Genomic DNA, 22,303 nt, shown 5'->3' with positions numbered 1-22,303 from the left:
GAGTTTTGAAGTGGCAGGATGGCAGTGTTGCTCTATCACTGTGATAAATGATGAGGTATTTTTGCTATCGCTACACAGCCAGCGTTACCATGAACAGCTGCCATGAGCTGTCTGTAGGGGTGGACAGCAGCGCCAATACTAACTCTTGTCTTTATCACATCTGTTCTTCTACTGAAGTTAGCGTGCTAACCAGCTAGCCTCGGCCCTTCTTGTCACTTTCTGATAGCAATTCACTTTAGCCTCCAATGAAGACGTAGCTGCTCAGAGGACGTATTAAAATCTCTTGTCAAGTGACAAACAAGAAACCACATTTCGCGGTAGAGAAAACGTACAATTAGCCTGTTTAAATACACAGTACCTATCAAAAGGCACATTGGTGCAACTAGTTAATTAATAGTCACTGTGATGAATTCCTGAGTTTGACAATGGCTGGTGGTATAGATACCTGCCTGTGAAAATAAAAATGATAATTAGAAGTCTGCCTTTTCGCGTTTCATGCTCTGAGTTATCAAATAGTAATGCCAGAAGGTGAATACTGTCCCCAGTCGACCCCCAGCATTAATTTGAACAGGAGATCCTAGTCGTTCTCTGCATAAATCCAGGAGTATTTAGTGATTATACCTGCATGTCAATTTGGTTGTGTATATGTGTGTTTTTGTAAAAATTGGTTAGCTGCAGCCAGAGGGAGAGCACTGAGCTCCAAACACATTGTCTGCCTATTTGCATGTTATGCTCCAGCCATCCTTATCTTCTCCTCTGCTCTGCGTGCTTTTGTTGGTTTGTGTGCATCAGACACTTCAATAAATATTTTTTTAGTCTTTGCAAACAAGAAACTTCCAATTTCCTTTCTCTTTTTTTTCTTTTTTTTCCTGCACCACGTTCTCTTCAATTGTTTTCGACATGGATTTGTTGAGAGTTGCCCTAAATTGTGGATTCTGGACTGGTGGCATGTTAGAATGAGCTTGCGTGTGTGCTTGCATATCTTTGCGTGTTTGGCAGGAGGCAACAAGGGCAGTAAGAGCAGAGTGGGGTTTTATGATGAAATTCAGTGGCAATTTGAAGTCTCCAATCATTGAACCAGAGAGTGAGAAAAAGAGGGCAAGGGGGAAAGAGAGAGAGAGAGAGAGAGAGAGAGAGAGAGAGAGAGAGAGAGAGAGGCGGAAAGAGAAATAGGTGGGAAGAAAGAGTGAGAGGGAGGAAGGGTAAGAGGAAAAAAGAGATTGCCAGAAAGAGGTAGAGAAAGATAAAATAAAGAGAGAGAGAAAGGTAGAGAGAGAAAGACAATTAATGGCTTCATCATATAGTAAAGTGAGACAACATGAAAGCATTGCCTCAGTCTGTTTATTAAAAAAAGAACTGTGTGTGTGTTTGTGTTTGTGTCTCTGATTGCACTGTTGCATCTCTTGCAAGCTTTTTATGTGTGTTTGTGTCTGTCAGTCTGTGTAATTACTCTCATTCCTCTCCACACAACAGCTATAGCTGCAGGTTTTGCCAAGTTGACATTCAAGCGCTTGTGATAAACAACTCAGTCAGATTTGTTTGGCTTGCTTGGCACCGCGCGTGCTTCTAGGGAGGGCATTTGAATCGCATGCAGGAGAGAGGGAAAAAAAAACACCAATAAAGAAGAAAAAACAAGAAAAAGCACGCAGGAGACGGTCCTGGAGTCTGGGCACTAGTTAGCACTGTTTGGCAAGGAGTGAGGAGAGGTTGCATCATCAGAGACGGGGAGAGAGGGAGATCACCTACTGAAAACATCAAAACAGTTTAACCTTGATGCTCTCTGTATCACAGCTGCACGGGCGGGTGTCAAAGAAAATCACACAGTACGATGACCTTGAAAATGAAATCATTTACATTTTTACCTATCATCACATTTAGCAGACATACGAGTCCAGGGACGCCCACAGCACAGTATGGTTCCTGCACAGTTGAAACCTGAGCTTGTAGATAATTAAAAAAGAGCAAATAAATAAGAATGAGTAGCAGAGTTAACAAAAACAACATGTATAGATAGAAGAAGACCAGACAATTATTATAACAAAAATAGTGTGGATGTTCAATAAAATATCTGAAACAATAAAAACATGCCATACACACACACACACACACACACACACACACACATTGCTCTAAAGATGCTCCAATTTCAAACCAAAAGACAGGGGGGAATAACAAAAGGAAGAGTGCGGAGTATGTTTATTTCTCCCATTCTCCCCGAGGCCATTTAAACTGAACACATTTTCTATTGCACTGTGAGTTCATTTGAATTCAGTCATTTGAAAAGATAAAGTCTTTTTCTCTGTCACTTTTTTTTTTTTTTTTAAATCAGGAGCTCATTCTTTTCACCTTGTTTGCTGAGCGTTGCCCAAAATTCAAACAAGGAGGAATAAAACGCACGCCACGTTTCACGGTTCTGCATTTTAATGCTCCGTGCTGCAGTGTGAGTTGGTTTTCTATTGCCTCATGTTGGAAGTCGAGCATCACTCCCTTTGCCTGTAAACAAAGTGTAGAGCCGCTCTGCTAACTGGTGCTGCTGTAAGATGTTGCATGTGCCTTGTAAAGCTATTTTAAAAAAAAAAAAAAACATCTGTACATTTGACTGAAACTATACAAAGTTGAATTATTGTAAAAAAAAAAAAATTTTTTAAATACCACCATGGTGGCACAGATGCCAAAAGATGATTCTCCTCCTGGCTTAGTTCTTTCCTTGGTCCTGCCTGCTTGTTCATAAATTCTATGATGAGAGAGACAAATTTTCCAGGTAGCTCTTAACCCTTCATAATTTAAAAAAAAACACTTGACCTTGTTTGCCATTTAAGGTGGTATTTATCTCTTTTGTAATGGTGGTCTAGGGCCACATGCGTGAAGTCATCCAGCAGCTTCATCTCCATATCTAATCTTTCGGCTGTGTTTGAAGGTGGGAGGCCAGTGAGGGATCACACGCTGGTCACTGCTCTGTTGACTCCCACTGATTGGTGGGATCTGGAACCACCAAGTGCAATCTGTGTTCCTGATGAAGCTCCTCTCTGGCAGGCGACTTTGTGTGTATCAGAAGGAAGCAGATGTTTGTCTACTTCCTGTTTGAGCCGTGTAACAAGGACTACATCTCTCAGGGAACCGGACAAACTGCTTCTTTAGCTTGAAGGCCTCTCAGGTCACATATCTTCTTACCTCTTTAACAGTCATCAATAGATTTGTTTTTATTTTTTCAATTCACCATTTTATTTTATCATGATAGTCCTTTCTGATTGGTGCATTTGACAGTGTAAAGCCCCACTCCTCTAAACCTCTTTCTTAGCCAGCTGTGTGTCTGGCTTTTATGTTAGCATTTATGTGTCAGCTTCCATGTTTCTTTGCATTTCCGCTCTCTGTGTATTTAATGTGGTTTGGTGCAAGTCTGTCTCTTTAGTTCTGTCTCTGTCCATGTTAGTGTGCACTGTATGTGCGAGCCTCTCCAGTCCTGCTATTTTCTCCGGTTTGATGTGAATGAGGAGTGACTGTGTTAAAAGCATTAACATTTTCAAACCCCGAATCACTAATCAGGATGTTGTTGGGGAGGAGAGGCATTCGGCAGACCGCTGCATTATTAAGCACCCACTAGTTAGTTCCCTCAAAGACACGCACACACTCACACTCACACTGGTAAATGATTTTTTTTCACACTTTGGGATATATGAAATACTGAGATGAGAGCCAGGCTGAGGACATTAAACCACACAATCAAAAAATCTCTTCATAATGAGGAAGAAATACACACACACACAGATTTCAAAGGCATACACACATTTTCTCTCGGTAAGGTCTAAGATGCACACACACACACACACACCCAAAGACAGAGACAGCCTCAGACATCTCGACATTGATTCAACCTCTGATAGGTTTCGGCCACAGAGCAAAGGGAGTGATGAAAGACAGGCGCAATAGTAGACAGACAGGTGGGAGAAGCAGGGAGAGATGGGGGAGTGAAACAAGACAAGGCAGCAGGGTGGAGAGTCCGTTTGGCAGAAATTTGTAGGTCGTTATCTCTGGATTTTAATGGGGGTGTTGCATATAAATTCTCTGTAAGTGAGTCTGTGTGTGTGCTCATGTGTGAGGGAGAGATTCCTCTGTCCTTCCGCCCCTCCTTACTCCTCTCACCTCTCCTCCTTTCTTCTTTACCTCCATATTGCTCACAAATGTTCCACACCCACTGTTCTCATTTTTAACCAAGACTTAGTCTTAGTCTGTGGATTCAGCACTTTGGTCCAGACTGAAATATCTCAACTGTTGGATGGAAATTTTATTTGTGGCACCAACACGGGGTTTGTGGTCTTTGTCACAACAATTATTAAATGGATTGTCATGATATTTCATACACACATGAATTCATTCAGTGAACCAACACAGTATGTACAGTTATATACAGGTATAGAGAGGAGTTATGGAGTAAGGGAGTGGGGGTGACAATTTGGGTCCTTGCAAAGACGTTACTGTAGTTATTTTTAACTGTTGGTTACCTGTTCTGGTGTATGTATTTTGCGCTGAGCAATAATCTGGACATTTGGGGGCAATGTCTGCATCACTTAATAAATCTGATGTGGTTTTATCTCATAATGACCTTATCACCAACAAACAGGCAAACTACATTGTTGCTTTAAGATAAACAGCTAAGTGACTGTACGCTGCTCATGTAGCCTGTTACATATCTATTAGCTATTGTACTGTGCTTTTAATATAGCAACCTGCGAAACCACGCCAAGGTCAACTGGTACAGACGTTTCTGTGTTTGGTATCCCTTCGACATCCTCCATTGTTCATGTGTTTGTCGCGTTGAAGATGACGTCACGATAGCTTCAAGCGTCAACGCTATAGAAACGTTGCTGCATTAAGAGGGTACTGCAGCGGAAAAAGAAGTACCTGGTACCAAAAGTGAGTAGAGTCGAGTAGAGGTGAGTCGGTGCCATGAGTTATTAGGTTGTAAAACAAGTGCATTGTTAAGATTTTCATCTGACAGCAGTGAAATGGTGAGACGCCATTTTTTATGTTTCCACTGCAATGCTTTACTGTTATAAACTAAAAAGTGTTGTAATGCACCAAGTAGCAGACGCACTATAAAACAAAAGGTGAGGATTACAGAGGACGTACATTGAATTTCATATTATATATTGTGAATAAAAATGCTAATATTATTTGTTTTATGCTGCTTCTTTGTCTCCTCTCCCTCCTCTTCTGTAACCCCCCCATCCCTCCGTCTTTCTCTCCTTCTGTGTCACCCTGAGGCGGTATTTCACATTACCATGTACATCAGTCACAGGAGCTCTAGTTAAATGCACCTCATACCTCTCTACGGACACACACACACATTTATTAAAACACACACACACACACACAGGGCCTGTAGAGCTCAGTCATGCATGATGACAGATCCTAATAGCTGTTGCTTGTCTACACACACACATAAAACTCAGACAAATACAGTGGAGCAACGCTTGTGCTCGCATACACACTAAATAATGCACACATAGATCATGGTGGCACACACACACACACACACACACACACACACACACACAGAGAAACAGAAAGCTCATCCAGAGCCAAGTAATGTTGACAGCGACCCTGCTATTTTTAAAGGGCACACTTCACAAGATATCATCTCCTCATCATTTGTCCTCAGGGATCTTTGTCTATTTACACAACGCACGCACACACACACACACAATGGTAGATACACACATGTAGGCAAGCATTGTATAGTCACTCACATTTGCACACACATGCACAGAGTTTGGGTTAATGTCCCATCTCCCTGGATCTGTGTTCCGTAACAATTCAAGCTGGTAAAATTGAAATGACGTTTTCTAACCGAGGTCATGGGAGCGTTAGCAGTTTTCCTTTGTTGCCATGACTCGATTCTCACAACATTTCCAGAGCATAAAGTGCTCTGAATACATCAAAATTTTGACTTCAAATTTAAAATGATGTAGTGTGTAGAATACAAAACAACACCTACTGTGTCAAATCAGCCACCAGCAGAATGCTGGGTTTGTTTCTGGCTTTTTTTTAAAAAGCCTGTTCTGCAGTAAATAAGACCACCCACTGGACCGAGCACTCACAGGCTCTTACTTAGTGAAATCACAGGTTATTTGTCCTTCATCATCCTCATCATCATCAGTGATTCAAAGAATATACTGTAGCTTAACAGAAAACTAACTACAATGAACTTAAAAGTCAAATCCCATTTTCCTCAATTATAGCTTGTGAGAGGCATCAGAGGCCAAATACAGGTGTTGAGCTTTAGAGCCTGGCTGACCCTCACAGTGAACCTCGAGGTCGAGCTGACTGAAAGCTGGATAGTTTTCGTTTTTAGACGCAGACACACACACTAAATAATACATCTGCAACGCAGTCTGATCTGTTATAAATTGTTTGTTGCGATGAAGCAGGGCACCCACAGTTTGCCTGAGGCAGCCCGGCAGAAGAGCCGAACTCTTCTGTGAAGCTGTTTTAGAGTTTGTTCAGCAGCAACCCAGAGATATTTTCAACTCGTTCATGGTGCATCCTGAGCCGTAACATCTCCCGCATTTTGTGGATAAATGGTCATTCAGCGTCACTGAAAGAAGAAAATGTTCACATGGGGATAATTGTGAGCTGGTTTCTGTCATTATGTTGTTGTTAGTTCAGGAAAAAACATAGAAAAGGACAATGTGGAAAATCTTCATTGCTGTCTATGGAGAGCACTAGTAAATTTATATGAGACTGACATTAGCTGTGTCCTAGTTCATCCTTCGGAGGCTGCATTTAAAGACTGATTGCGTCACAGCGGCGTGACGAAGATTTCCCATTTCGAAGGCTCCATCGAATGTGGCTGAGAAATGCAGCTTTTTCTCCTGGACCATGAAGGATCCAACCGGTGGATCCTTCGTGGTCCAACCTGTCCCAAGATTTTTTGTAAGCTGGTAATGAAACCAAACACCACCGACAGAGAGCCTGAGGGTCACACTGTTAAATGTAAGAACTGGGTTTCAGCTCAGTTCTACAGCTAACAGCATGACTGTTAAAACCAAGGGAGTTAAAACCTCAAATTCTTGTGGGAAAAGGCCACATGTTGTCACGGTTGCTAGGCAACAGGAGCCACGCTTTGTGATGCAACAGTAAGGGCGGTTACAGCTGGTGATGCAAAGTGAGAATCCTCCATAGATCAGATGATCTACGACAACTGCGAATGGCCACATCTTTGTAGGATGCAGCTAATGTCAGCCATTGCTAAGTGCTAAGGTGTAGCTACTTATGGAGGACTACCTGCTGCTGTGAGGTTTGCAGCGAGTGCTCCAAATTAAATGCCCATTTGTCAGCACCATCCAAAACAAATCAATGTGAATAATTAATTCTATCATGTGACAACACCATGGTTAAGGTTTGGTTTGGTTTAGGCCCAAAAATGACTTGGTCAGTTTTTGGAAAGACCCTGGTTTGGGTTAAAAGAAGCACTTAGTTAAGGTTAGAGAAAGAGCACTGTCCTTTGTAAAAGTCTGATGATTTGTCCAACCTTCTCCTTCTGTGGACTTTGTTGTCCCAGAACACATCACCTCACTTCTCTTAATTTCTACAGCTGCTGGAGGGCTTTGTCACGTAATCACATGTAGTTATGAGGCACTGGCTGAACCGACTGATGCTTTTCTTTCTCTCAGGAGGACGGTCTTAAGGTTTGACAGACTGATCCTTTTTTCATTACCGCAGCTGGAGCCGTGAAAGACAGACAGCTAATGCTGGCTGGACCCCTTCCTGAGTGTAATGTAGGACAAAATGTAATGTCCAGTGAGAATCAGTGCCAACATGACAAATCGGGGTCCACCATTCAGAAAGTGGAAGCTAATTATTGTCACTGGCCGGCTTCCATTCCCCAAGTGAAATACAAATTAAACAACACAATGATTGAACCCAGATGCTTGGATTTCATGAAGGGACAAACGGCTTAAATCACTAAAGGTTGGACTGAAGACACATCTTGCATCTATGATCACAGACTGTATGACTGTTAGAGGAGGCAGGCGTAAAGTCTAAACACTGCATCTACACTTATGTCCAGAAACAGTTTTATTCTCTTCTAAAGAGAATTTAAAAATATGCATAAGAATTTCAAGAGAATTTAAAAATATTAATGAGTGAACAGCTACTGATTGCAGGTATTATATTGGATATTTTGATGCATTGGCTCAGGTTTAAAATATATATTTTTAATTGCATAAATAATCCCGGTATATTTGACCCAAATACACGACATCCGCTGAGGTAAAACTCGAAACGCAGCTTCTTGCTGGAAGTGATCGGTACTTCTGATGCAACAACTCAGTGAGGAAGTCTGTAAAACCACTGAACCATTTCGATCACTGTGCTGAAATTTACTGACTGACATTTCCATAAAGCTTGTCTACCAGCCTTTTATGTGGTGGTTAGGCGATAAACAAATGTGTTGCAGCGCGACTAATGAATTGTGACTGAAAGTACACGCTGAATTTACTGAGTGATCGGCTGGTGCAGTAATAGGCATTGAAACATTGTTCTCTGGGATGACACTGTGTGAGGTGGGTGTAGATTATTCAGAAGTGAAGCTGCTTTTGCCTATTTATGCGAGATTTTAGCCGAGTCTTACAAGTAGAAACTTTCATTTTTGAAAAAATAATTTTTAGATTTTGGATGAAATGCATGTTAAGTGTTCGTGGCTTGAAGGTGAAATCATTCACAAACCGTTTTACCCATCCAGCTTCTAAAACTCACCTTGGATTCTACAAGTAGAGTGTGGTCACCTTTTTTTTTTTAAATTGAAAAATATTTTCTGCCTGTCTTTTGATTTTCACAATCACAATGTTTAACTTTTACTCTCCATAACTTCACTGGGGTTTCATTTGGGTGTTAAAGTTCATGTTCCCTTTCAGATGTGAAATAGCGTACAAACAGTAGCACGGTGCTTTGGATCAAATGATTTACCAAGGACACAGGGAGGATTTCATTGCCTCTGCTCATCATGTGAAGGACCTCCTCACAGTTCTTCAGCCTTATCTCCATGCCTTTGTCATATTATGACATGCCTTTATACTCCACCGCACTTGTCAATATTCTCTGTATCTTGAAGGCAGGCTCTGTTCGCCGCAAAAAATCCTACACCTGATGATGCAAGCACTGGTCAAACGGCAGCAAGAAAGACTCATTTCAGCCCCAAGACCTGTAATCACTCTCTTTACCAGATAAGACTGTGAGATTTTGATAAAATTGAGCTAAAGGAAGATTTTAAAACAAGGGAAACTGCAGCTTTTCCTGTTATTTCAAATTCTTGGACTTTCTCATCACGTGGAGGAGGAATATACGACTATAATTGATAAACGTAATGCTGTATAATGCTATCCTCAGTCACTCTATGGGAATTTGATTTATAGAGTGAACCTATGATGTGGTCCTTTAATCAGTGGCTTGACCAGCGACTCAATCTCCAATTACATGTCTGTGTTTCTTTAAAGCTCTGTGATATAATTAGACATAATACCACCACACTGGATGGGCAGTAGGTCAGATTACACCACTGCAGTCTGTTGCTCTTTTAATTACACAAGTATGTGTGGCCTGGTGCTTGCAGACAACAATGTGCTTAATGGTAACTGCTGGAACAAAAGGTGGCACATTGTGATGAAACGGTGAGGAGGACGAAATATAACACTGGCCTCAAAACTTAAGGAAAACAGACATTAATTCACACTGTCCAAAAACACTGAGTTACTGAGAGCCTACCTACTCATACTCACTTCTTCTTTAAACACCAGATTCATAAAGGAAACAACTAAGACCAGGTTTTATTTTTAATAACTAGAATTACGGCCTCATGGTTTCAGGGAATATGGTCACAATCTCCCCTTCCTGAGTTACAGCATTGAATAATGACCAAAAGTGTTTTTTGAGGGTCAAAACTGTGTTTTGTGAGGTCACAGTGACTTTGACCTTTAACCTCAAAAATGTAATCAATTCATTCTTGAATCCTAATGAATGTTTGCGACAAATTTGAAGAAGTTTCTTCAAGGTGTTACTGAGATATGGCATTCCCGAGACTGGGACGGACGGATGTCACTGGCGCGGAGGCATAAAAATGTAGCTTAAAAAAATCATGATAGATAAAATCTTAATTATAACTGCTTCTTTGTCAGATCTTGTGGAAAAGGGCTTGAGCTCTGACGTACCTCGCACTGACAGAAAGCTGGGTTTATTAGCATCAATGCTAGTTAGCAGCATTTGTTAGCTTTGAGCCACATGATTTGTGGGTTTTCAGAGCAACATGAGACAACTAACAGATCTTCAGCCCAATTTGACCCAACTTTGCTGCAGTGTTGACTGTGGAGATCTGAGCACTTGATGTTAGTTAGTCTACCCTCTGAATATGCATTATAGTGGCTAATGATGAGAGCAGATCCTTTAGGCAGTTATAGCACTGTTCTGTCATGTTAGACATTTGCCTCTCTCTCTCTCTCTCTCTCTCTTCCCTTTTCTCTGTCTCTCTGTCAGTCCTCCAGTTCTTGATGTTCGGCTCCCAGCGGTCCTCTTCCAGTCAAACCACCGGTGGGGGAATATCACCCGTTTCCTTACATGTCATGAGTGCAGCGAGGATGCAATTTTTAGTGCCAAAGTGTCTTTTAGAAAAGTAGGCCAAGAGCATGAGGGTTTTTGAAAAGGCAGAATGACAGAGAGACACAGAGGGTTAGAGGAAAAGAGACGTGTAAACAGGAGAGTTTCCATCATCTATGTGACGTTTTGTTTGTTTGTTCGCGGGACAATCATCACTCTTACACACGACAGGCGACACAACTCTCTTTTTTCATTTCCTGTATCTTCCCTCTCTCTGCAGACACACATCACTGTCTCCCCTCAGTTCAGTTCAAAAAAATTTAACTCAATTTTAAGATGATTTATAAGCACAGTTAAAAAAAATTAATAATAATCACACAACAGTTTACATTAAGTAACATGTGCACTACTTATTCAACATAATATAAATACAAATACAGAAATCACTTATTAATTATGATGTAGTAGTGATTAGAATAATGGTGGGTGATTGATTAAAAAAAATTAGTCTCTGCCTTATTTGAATTAAATGACACACACACACAGGAACATTTTTCTGCAGCTGAAGTAGAATTACGGCGTTTACATTGTACAGAAATGTGCTTGCACATGTTTTTTTATTGGCCAGCTGCAGCGCTGTGCGTTAGCCTCCCCCGCTGCGCTCCATACAGCGCTAACGTCACTCTGAACAGGACGTCTGGAGGAGGCCCGGGTGGGTGACGGGGTGAACACAGCATGTGACTTTGATATGGGAGAATGCTTGTCATGTCCTGTTTCCTACCAAAAGTAAACACTGGTTTCTTTTTACCATGACCACAGACGGTTTTTTTTTTTTGGTTTTTTTTTTTTAATCTTACCTGTGGAGTTTTCTTGTCAACAAACAAAAATGACATTTACCTTCAGTGTTACTCTCCAAAACTCAAACTGTGTGTCTGTGAGGTCGAACAAATGTGTTGAGTCACTTCCGAAGTCAATTTTTTTTTAATAATTTAAATCCTGCATTGTTTACATCCAGGATTACTTCTTCTTCACTGCTTTGTTTGCACCCAGCTATGTTTGTTACTGCCACCAACTGCTGATGAGCAGAAAGACAGGATGTGAACTCAGGTTACCTTAAACCAGACAGTTTTAGTGGCTTAAACCTTTATTTAAACTTATGACAGTTGCCGATCACACAAACACATGAACACATAATCTTCCAAATCCAATTTTATGTGGGTCCAATATCTTGATACAGTATGTCAAAGTGAAAAAATAATTGTCAGGTCATGTAGTTGATATTGTGCTAAAAAAAAGATATGAAACATTTGCATGGTAAACATTTTTTAACGTGGTATAATAAGGCAAAATCAAAAGTATTCGGAAACAGCCAAAATATCCTGCGAGTCCTAAACCATAGAGGTGGCTGATCAGGAAAAGGTCGGAAAATCAATTTCCTTTTGGAAAAAGGTAGATATTGTGTAACACTGAGAGTGTGAAAGAGAGACACTGGACATTCACAGCTACCGCACTAAGACAAGGGGATTCAAAGTAAATGTTGATTTTTGTCATGCCAATATATGACAACACTGCTTGCAGCTCTAATGAAAATATTGTATATAGAGCTGAACTGAAACTGCAAATAACAAGAGAGCGAGCAAACAGAGAGAGAGAGAAGACAGGAAGAGAGAGAGGGAGAGAGGGAAGGAGGGAAGTGAAAAAGAAGGACAGGACTGCTGTTGCCACAGGAGAGGCTTCATGTAAAAACACACGGCCGGCTCTCCTGTCCAATTCAGCAAATTACTGATGACCGACTCCCCCCCTGAAGAGATGAAGAAGAGGGGGGTGAAATGGATGGAGTGTGTGTGTGTGTGTGTGTGTGTGTGTGGCGGGGCGCCCCTCTCATCTCATTTACCGGCTTAGACAAGATCTCTCTGTCAGATACACTCACACACACTCACCCACCAGAGTCAGCCCTCTGAAATATTTACCAGCCTCATGTGGGGAAATCTCAGAGGATTATCCCCAATAACCTGTTTAACTTAATCCTTATCTCACACACATGAATAATAAATCTCCCCCCACTCTCCGTCTCTTTTCCTCTCCCTGAGAAGGACTGAGAAGTAACGCCTCTCTCACCTTACTCTCCATCACCCCCCCTCCCTTCTCCTCTCTCACACACTCACTCCATCTGCTTCATGAACATGAGCCGGCTGCTTTCTCTGCCTCTCCGAGCGTCTTTGAGCTGTGTTGACATACGCGCTCCCTCTCTGCCTCTGTGCCTCTTTCTCTTTCTCCGTCTTTCCACCAACCCCTCACCTCTCCGCACCTCTGCCTCGCTCTGTTTTCCCCACCAGGGCAGGAAAAGGAGTGGTGGCAGGGAGCACCAGCAAAAGAAGACTGACAACAACAGGAAGAGGAAGTGGGCAGTGACCAGTGGTTGCACAGCTGCGGTTCAACACTTTTGACCACTGGATGAGAAAAACCACATCAGAGGTGACGGGAAGAAAAAGAGCGAGGGAGACCTGAAACCTGTTGGAGTCTCACCTGAGACAAAACCTCGACATCCTGAGGAGGAAAAACAAGACCTGTGGGATAAAACTTTGAGAAAAAACGACATAAAGGTAGCAAATCTCAGCAATCACCTGCTGGGTGAACTCCAGCTCTGGGATACATTCTCATTCAAGAGACATCATCGCCACAGACTTTTATTATCTGGTCTTCAGTCCAGAAAAGGATTTGTACAGGAACCTGGTGAAAATCAGGCTGAGAGAGAGAGAGACTGAGAGAGAGAGAGAAATCCCTGCCTGTACGACGACACCTGCTGCTGTCCAGCTGACAAAAAAGGAGAGAGCGTAAGGGTGAGGAAGAGGCGCAGTTGAATCAGTAGGTGGTTTCACCCTCTGCTGAGCTTCGACCACCTACCAGCCTCTGATTTCTACCACAGCCTGAAGAATTAGTACAGTTTGACTGAGCAAGACCTTGAAGGATTTGTGCTTCATTTTGAACCAAAGGTCTGATCACCAGTTACAGTTCGACGTGGGTTGGACCGTCCATCTCTGTGGTAAGTTTTCTGCTTTTACCTTGGGATTTTGTAAGAGAAAAAACACTGATTGCACAGGTGTGTTATGTGTTTGTGCTGAATTAAAAGAGAAACAAATGTACACATAGAAACACCCAGAGCTTTCCGTTTCATCAAATGGGAGCTGATTGTACAGCAGCGTATCCACAAAATGTAACCCAGATCCCCTGAGAACCCTCCAGGCCACTTTCCCAACCACTCCAGGGTGAAGGGCTCATGAATACCGGTCAAACTGCCTCAAAGAGGTTGCAGAAATAACTTCAAATGATGGTTATGACCCCTTTCAGGACAGGCTGTCGGCCCCCGTCACTGTTCACATATGTTATGACAATGATCTTGGACAGCTCGGTGTAGAATTGAATGCTGTAATTGAGCGCTGTTACCCCCCAGAGGCTGGACTGTCATTCCTGAAGACAGACGGCTGTGACCATTAAGATGATACAGGATGATGTGTGGATAGGGTAACAAAAAATAAAATTAAAAGCAAAGGAAATCCACCAGGAGGTCTTCGGCTGTTCACTTTGACGAGCTTAACATAAAAAACATTTTTTTTTTTTTTTCTGCTGGGACTGTCAAATAGATGTCAAGTTGGTGTGGATATAAAGTATTGATGAAGCACATTTAATATTTCCAAAGTAGAGAAGATCCTTTCAGTTGATGGCTGTCATTTTGTCAGCTGAAGACTCCCCAGCAATACATATACAATTTATTTAACAATTAACAATTCATGCCCAACAGTACATGAAGGGGACAAAATGATACCTCACAATAAGATCTTCTTTTGTTGAGAGCCTGTTATTAGGGCTTATTCATACCATTTCTGAGGCTGTAGTTGCTGTAGTGGAAGTGTTTCTGTTGTTTTCTCCACCATGTGAACGTGAGAATCGTTACTCACTTGTGGTGGATTTTCTCTGTGGATCTGGATCCAGGGCCCCGAATGACAGAGGTGATTTGATTTGGTTGTTACGGCGAAAGCCGTTGATGCAACTAAACCCGGTGGTCTAATTCCTGGAGAGGGAACTATCAGGGAAAATCCTTTGGGTGCCATCTGGGAGACTTCACCCTCCCACACACACACACACACACACACACACACACACACACACACAAGATTCATGATTAGAGCCATTCATTCAGATATATGTCAGAGTCGTTGACAAGCTGTCCAGCTGTGGCGATGTTGGCTCAGCTGAAGTCACTGATTACAACTGAAAGACCCAGTTACGGTTTCATTTTTATTGTCTGACCTGCATTTTTCACAGTAAACCACACTTTTATTTCTATTTTATTTTTCTTTTATTAAATCCCATCTCCAAGGAATGGATCAACAGTGATCCATAAAAAGGATTGAAAGACATTCAGCAACATGAAAAGTGTAAAAAAAACTGGTTACCCTGATTGGTCCACATCAGTTTAATATGTGAAATTCAAGGCTTTCAAAAGCTGTCAGCTGATCTAACATATTAATTAATGAGAGCTAATCGGCACCTGGAGGCTGCAACAAAAGGGCAGATTTTTAAGCTTTAAGAAGACGTGATGGTTTGATAATTCCTGTTCAGATCATTCAGTCTGATCTGTTTGGAAAAGAAAATCTCTTTTCCCATAGTTGGGGTCCTTTTAAAATTTTCAGGATTTGAGGTGCTGGAAATTGGCCCTCAGCGCAGGCAGGGGCTGACAGCTGAGCCAAAACCACTGTGGATAACACGCCAGGGTTTAAATTATTTTCAGATGACTGTCGGTCGTTACTGTCAGATTTAAAGCTGGCCGACATCATTCATAACAGGTTCACGGCAATAAAATCTGATTTGTCTGATTGTGAAAGAAAAATAGAATTAACTAGAAAGCGCTTCACCACCAATCAGAGCATGAATGCACTCCGTGACATGACAGAGTTTCAGTGAGGACAGCGAGTGTGTGTGTGTGTGTGTGTGTGTATGTGTGTGTGTTCCTGGTGTGGCTTGCTGGCACACAGATTGTTAGAAGCTGCTCTGTGATTAAACCTGTTTTAATCTCAACAACAGACACACACCACACTACTCAGCTGTCGAACATCTCAGATCTGAGGCTGTGAAGTCACCTCCTGTACCACACACACACAAATAAACAAACGCTTTGATTTTTGGGGTAGTAAAAGTAGAGTAAAGAAAGCTAAGCTGTGTCAAAGACACCATGTTGAGACAGGTTTTTATGTAAGAAGATTTAAAGACTGAAGTTCCTCTGGTGCTCACAGGGGGTGGTGTGTTCATAAGAAAACGTTGGACAGAAAGAACATCACAGTCATGACTTTGTTATTCCTGGAGCTTTGCCAGTTACGGGGATAAATTGCAAATTTGACCCCAGGATAGCTTTACAGAAAGAAATCATCAGCTTTCAACAGGGTCTTCCTCTGGAGAGTATTAGCAAACGCCATGGCAGTCAGCAGACCATCTCTTGCTCGAGTAAATATTTTCAGGTCAAGGTGGTGCCAGAGAAAAGGTCCTGTTATCATCAAATTCAACACGGTTCATCCCGTGGGGACCTTGAATAGCCTTAACAAACTTAACAACAATCCAGCCGAGCACATTTCTCTTCTACAAAGCTGATGTTTTGGCCTGAGAGTGGAAGATTTTGGCTGAGAGTTCATCCCATGGGGAGCACGAATGTTCTCATCTTGTGCAATTTCTTGTGTAAAACCAGAAATTTTTGCCTCAGCATTTTGATAGAACCATGTTCAGGTTGTCATCAGCAAAATCTTTAGGAATCATCCACTGGGGACAATGAATGTCCACAACAAATATCATATGATGGCAATGTGGACACTTCTTATTGAGATATTTTGCTTTTTATCAAAGAGTTGGACAAGTGGATGGACAGAAGGAGAGAGTCACCAACTGATAAACCATTCATTGTTTGGCTTATGCACAGATGGGACAAAAGGACACGGTCTTATCAAGATAAAGGACAAATGAGTTGTTGTTTTGCTCTGTTCAGTGAGTGGAGTCTGACGGCTCATTGTCAGAAGCTGCAGTAGCTGCTGCTTGGAGCAGTCAACATTTTCCACGTTCTTATTTCTGTAATTTATATATGCATCAGTCAGTTCATGCCTGGCGCCATTTTTCTGGGTGTTGCACAGGAAAATAACGCCTGCAATCTTTATTTCTGTCCAAAAAATGTCTGATTGACTGTGTTGTTTCAGTCAGTGAACTCAACACCAGGCCTATTGGAATCCTTTAAAAACTGGAGGTGGTCGTTGCAGTTCAGAGGTTTGGAGCCGGGCTAGATTCATCCTCAGTTAGATGTTATTATTCTAATATATAGCTCAGTTATAAATCTAAGTAATTAAAGAACAAAATTAAGAGGTAAATTTGACTTTGAATTCTGTACCTCCTTGTTTCTTTTGCTGAAGACAGAGGACACGTTCACCATGAAGTGTCGAGACATGATTCATGATTTAGAGACAATCACAGATGAACCAAAGGAGACAGATCTCTGGTCCTTCGACAGATTTCGTCACGGAGGAATTGTATTTCTGTCTTTAAAACACAGAACAAGACTTGTGTATGAACTTCACCGACCCTTCAGCAGCCGCCAGGATTATGAAGTCTTGTTGACTTGTTTCTGTGCTTTAGCCTTTGGTACATTTAAACTAGGTCAGACTTGTCTGCCAGTCAGAAAACATCCCGGAGAATGACAACTGTATCTCTGCGTCTGTCTGTTTCTGCTCCTCCGTCACACTCACACACTCTCTAGCCTGCGGACAATGTACAGATGTAATTACAGATATTCCTGGATGTTATTTATTCTCCATACCTCTGAAAGATGCCTTTGATAAATAACTTTGTATAATCCTGTGTGTGAGATTTGTGCGCGTGATGCTTGCACTTCAGACGAAAAAATCAAAAAGTGATCAGCATAAAACTCACAACTGCCAGGATAAATAAAAATGACAGGTACATAAACACAAACCTAAACTGTGAATTTACACCTTATCTTTTTGAACACGCTCAAAACTCCAGTCACTTTCCATACATCAGTCAGTTAGCTACCTGATACTAATTTAAAAGTAAGGATTCAAAACAGTTGTGAAACAGTGTGTATTAGCGTGTTTATCTGTCGCACCACCTTAATAGCAGATTAAGCACCTTTTAAGGTGAGGTGGAGAGAGTGAAGAGAAGAGAGGTGAAGAAGAAAAGGTGAGAAAAGGAAAAATGAGGAATAATATACAAAGACAGAAATAGACCTGTGAAAAACATGATGCAGTTTTCACCTCAAGACATTTTATTACAGAGAAGTGCAAATTAAGAATAAAAGAAATGATGGAAAGAAGGAGCGAGAAAGAAAAGAAAGAACAAGTGGAACGAGGAGAGACAGAAGCTGAGACAGACATGCAGTCAGCGACAAGTGAATACCAGGAAGGGTGTGTCCACTCACTAATGATGACCCCTCATTATGAGACCCCTGAAGTTATTGTGTACACACTTCCTGTTGCTGATAAAAGGGGAGGGGTGAGACGCTGTTCCTTGGAGGAGGAAATACTGTTTTAAAAAATGCCCATTTTGGGAAAATGCCCTCAATGGATTTGTCATCACAGAAATAACCGAGCGTGTGTGTGTGAGGAACTGAGACATAGGATGTTATTGTGTACGTGTGTGTAAGACGCTGCTGTGTTTGTGATGGCGAGGAAACGTCCATTTGGATTCTGAGTCAAGCTGTGTCACTGTGTGAGTGTTATTTGAATGATGAAAGAAATTATTTTTTTATCACCCCAGGAACAGATAAAGTCAAAAAAAGACATTATCATAGCAAAGCTAACAAGGGTCTGCTATGGAAACCTGATGATACTGAGACAGTCTTGTCTTGTGGCCCCAGAATCTCCTCCCACCTATCAACTGATATTAAACTCAGCTGGATGAAGCCAAACACCTACACACTGCATGAGCAACATGACTGAAAACAAACAGAAGACGTCCGACCACAGGAAAGTGTTTGATTCACTCATTTACTTTAAAGAACTGATCAATTAAATGACTGATTCATTAATTTATCCATTGAGTTTTGTCTTTGAAAAATGCTTCCCGCCCCCTCACGTGGATAAACCTCCCGTCCTTTGTTCACAGTAAATACAGCAACATTAAGCCAGAAAGCAATCAACACTCCCAGCAGAGGTTAATTTGTTATGTCAGCAATCTTCTCACAAAGTCTCAGTCTGGGTGAACCAATTATAAAAAAATACATTTATTGGACAAATAATAGATTCACTTAAAAGAGTTAAATTTAGTCTTCAGTAAAAGTTAAACAACTCAAACATAATTTTCAAACTTTGTATTAACCCACATTGTTTGTGTTTATGGACATTAATTTTATATGAAAATATTTCTTTGTTTAAGTAACTTAAGATTTACTTAAGATTTACCCTTTTTTCCTTGAAAATCATCTAAGGAACTTTTCTGCAGACCTGTACTTCCTGAAGGACACTGCGTGAGGACATACATGTGCAGCACAGGGTGTGTTTCTTTGTTTGTCCAGAACATGAAGAGAGGAAGGATACGAGCTGACACAGTGAAAACTAAGCAGGGTGATGAGAGGACACTGGACTCGGCTGGAAACTGTCAGGAAATAAGTTTGTTCTTAAACAGTAGCTCAAGTCTCACTGTGAAGTTTGAAAATGCTTGAAACCTATGAAGCGCGGGTAAAAAAAAATTTTTTTAAACTGACACACTGAACTGAAATGAATAAGTCAATAAACCTACGTTATCTGAACTAAAATGATCTGTTCAAAAACAGTACACTAAAAGAGGATTTACAGCTGAATGAGCACAGATACAAATACAAACACAACCTGTGCCCAGAATTAAAGAACGAGAAAAGTAAAACCATTAAAGATACAGACATTTGAGGAAGTGAGCTTATCATAGGAGAACAAAGACAACTGAGTGAATTTATTGATTTATCAGTTTTATTTGCATGAAATTATAGTGCACCGGTTAATGGGACGCACAGAGAATGATAAACAAATCACTTCCTGTTCACCTCACATCTTTTTCTGAGTCTCATAATGAAGTCAAAGTCCTGGAATAAGTGAGAGCTAAACTTCACAGTGTGGTCGACTGCATTATACAGCTCAGGACATCCCATCAGCGTGGAGGCTGAACGAGAGTTAACCTGCTGCACCGACATCACCACTTTTTTTTTTGTTGCGACATGAGTTTCTGACGTGTCATTTATAACAGCAGACGATTGAGTCGTGCATCTGCACATCTGGAGCTCGGCATGAACTGATGATTAGATCAATACATCAGGTTAAATCAATGAATACCAGAAGTGTTGATTGAAAATCTCAAGTCTAATGGAAGATAGAAAAACGCTTGCTGTTGAAGTTAAGAACAAAGTCATGGGCTTGGTAGCAAGTGAGATTAAAGATTTAGGAGGCAGAATCATTTCTCATTGATATTAAATTTTAACTTCCATGTGATTACTTCTGTTTATTACCATCTTATGGGGACAAAGATGTGGGGAAGTAGAGTCAAAACACATATGTGCTATAGCAGACACTTACTCCTCCATCCACAGTCAATTTCAATAAAAGACGATGCACTTCCATTTAATTAATTTAGTCCTGAAAGGAAACCAAACAATTAAAAAACACAAGAGGAAAAATAAAACCCAAACAAAAGGATGTGAACCAAAGGCCAAAAAAAAAACAGTGTTGAGTCTTTGTTTGAGCTGATTTGTGGGGAGCCGTGTGAAGAGGTCAGGGGAGGTCAGCAGAATATGAGATTAGGCCATTAGAGGGAGAAGACTTTGTGCTGTGCCAGTATAATCCCCTCATCATAATCTCTCTTTCTCCCTCCCTGCTGCTAATGGCTGCAAGACAATAAGATGCACTAATCTGTCTACTGGGATGGCACAGGGCTGCGCCGAGATATCTGCCGGAGTACAGAGCACATGTAGACTAAAATGTTTTGAAGATTATTTCCCTGGCATTTCTGCTTTATTAGATAGAGCCTGGTGGGGTGGGGGGAGGAGAGGGGGAGACAGTGAGAAAGAACTGGGGGGAGGGAAAAGCTCAAGTTTACTAACCTGCTGGTGTTTTGGTTAAATGGCACTGAAAAGGCTCGCAGGCAGGAGCCACTGATGCAAGACGCTGAAACGGCTTCCAGCTCATAATCAATCAAAACCAATAAACAGATGAAGTTTGGTTTAAATTTAAAGGAGATTCCATCAGATTTCCACTGTAGCTGAGGACAGTTGGGTGTTTGTCAGTGAACACTGTGTGTTACATACTACAGCAGATCAATGGTTTATGATGTAATACAGCTGTGAGGTGGTGAGAAACTACCCCTTAAGGAGAGAGGTCACATGACACAGCCTTTGAAGTCAGCTGTGTTTAAATGAGTGGAGCAGTGCTCTTAAAGCTGGAGCTGGTTGGTTTGGTTTGGTTGGTTTTAAACCTGCTGTTGTTTGTTGATTGGGAGGACGTTAGACATAATGTATCATGTTTTTAACCACGCCAGGTCCAGAGGCGGCTTTGTCAGTGTGTTGTGTTGAGTGACCATTGGTGGAAGATCTGCTGTGAAATCTGGGGTCATAGTGATCCCCTGAACTTCATTGATTTGGTTTATTCCTGTAACAGTTTGGTTTCATTTAGTTCCTCAGCGCTGCCTTAAAGTTAAATCCAGATTGAATGCTTCTCTGATACTTAAACCCTGAACAAGCAGAAGTAGAGGTTTTTACAAAAAATAGTTTTCTCCAGAATTACATCATTCATCTTATGAAGTGCTCTACAAGAAACCAGTTCTTGCTTATTTGTTTTAGCAAATGCAGTGCAGTCTGTCGACAGATGATGTTGCATGATGTCGCAGCAGAAGTTGATCCACATTCAAGTTGTTTTTTGCAGAGCGACTGCGTGCATTGGTCTTGCCTGAGTCCTCTGTGTTGGGGCCCTTGTTGTGCAAATGGAGCTGTCTTAATGAAACACAGAGGAGGCTGCGTTTTCTTTGATGTGATACCATCGTTTGTCAGAGCATGATCGTATTTGACTTTAAAATTAATGTACAAAACTGACCCATTCTTCTCTTATTATCCTAGATTTGAATCAAGAACTCGTATCATCCATGAAGCCCTCACTGTGTTACACCCGTGTGCTTTCTTTCTTTTTTTTTTTTTTCCATAATTTGATGGGCTGCATTAAAGGAAAAAAAAAAAACACTGATCAAAAATTCAAAATGTCAAACAGCCCCTTCACGGAAAATGTCCATTCTGCTGGCTGATAAAGACAGACATCCTAAGTGGTTTTAATGTCAGCTCCTCTCTGCATCTCTGTTTGTCTCTCTGTCTCCCTCTCATGCAACACCAGTGGGTCAGGACCTAAAATGGGTCACAGGCCTATGTTTAATAGATCCCCATACGACCACAGTAGTGATATGCTTTCAGCCCAGGTCCCATGATGAGAGGCTAAATGTTTCATTCGGGTCCCAGGCTGAAAAGGTTTAAGAGCCCTGGTCCTAAATGATAGCTAGACCTCGAGCTCCGCGGCAGACTGTAAGGGGACGGCGAGTCCTTGGCCTTCACTCTGAGTCTCACCCTGGCACAGTGACGGAGTCTGTCCATAGCTGATAAGTGGGTTTTAATGTGATCTCCTCTCTCTTCTTTTCTGCTCCCTCTCTCCTCTAA

General features: G+C 41.5%; 1 protein-coding gene across 3 annotated transcripts in view; it reads left to right on the top strand.

Annotated features, from left to right (window-relative positions):
- Window positions 1–22,303, top strand: part of cdh5 (cadherin 5) — a 60,060-nt gene that overhangs the window by 14,636 nt on the left and 23,121 nt on the right. Inside the window, exon 2 of one of the 3 annotated variants that reach the window (XM_071479881.1) lies at window positions 12,927–13,633. The exons of 1 other annotated variant lie outside the window; for it this stretch is intronic. The gene's annotated coding sequence lies outside the window, so the exon portion shown is untranslated. Of the gene's footprint in view, window positions 1–12,775; window positions 13,634–22,303 lie in introns of those variants that run through there. One more of the 3 variants, XM_071479880.1, reaches the window with a different exon arrangement.

This window comes from Trachinotus anak, unplaced genomic scaffold, assembly GCF_046630095.1.
Source record: "Trachinotus anak isolate AG129_WGS33_773 ecotype Australia unplaced genomic scaffold, CSIRO_AGI_Tana_v1 ptg000007l, whole genome shotgun sequence".
In the NCBI taxonomy this organism is placed as follows: domain Eukaryota; kingdom Metazoa; phylum Chordata; class Actinopteri; order Carangiformes; family Carangidae; genus Trachinotus; species Trachinotus anak.
The sequence above is the reverse complement of the archived record's forward strand: the minus strand, read 5'-3'. Positions and strand labels throughout refer to the sequence as shown.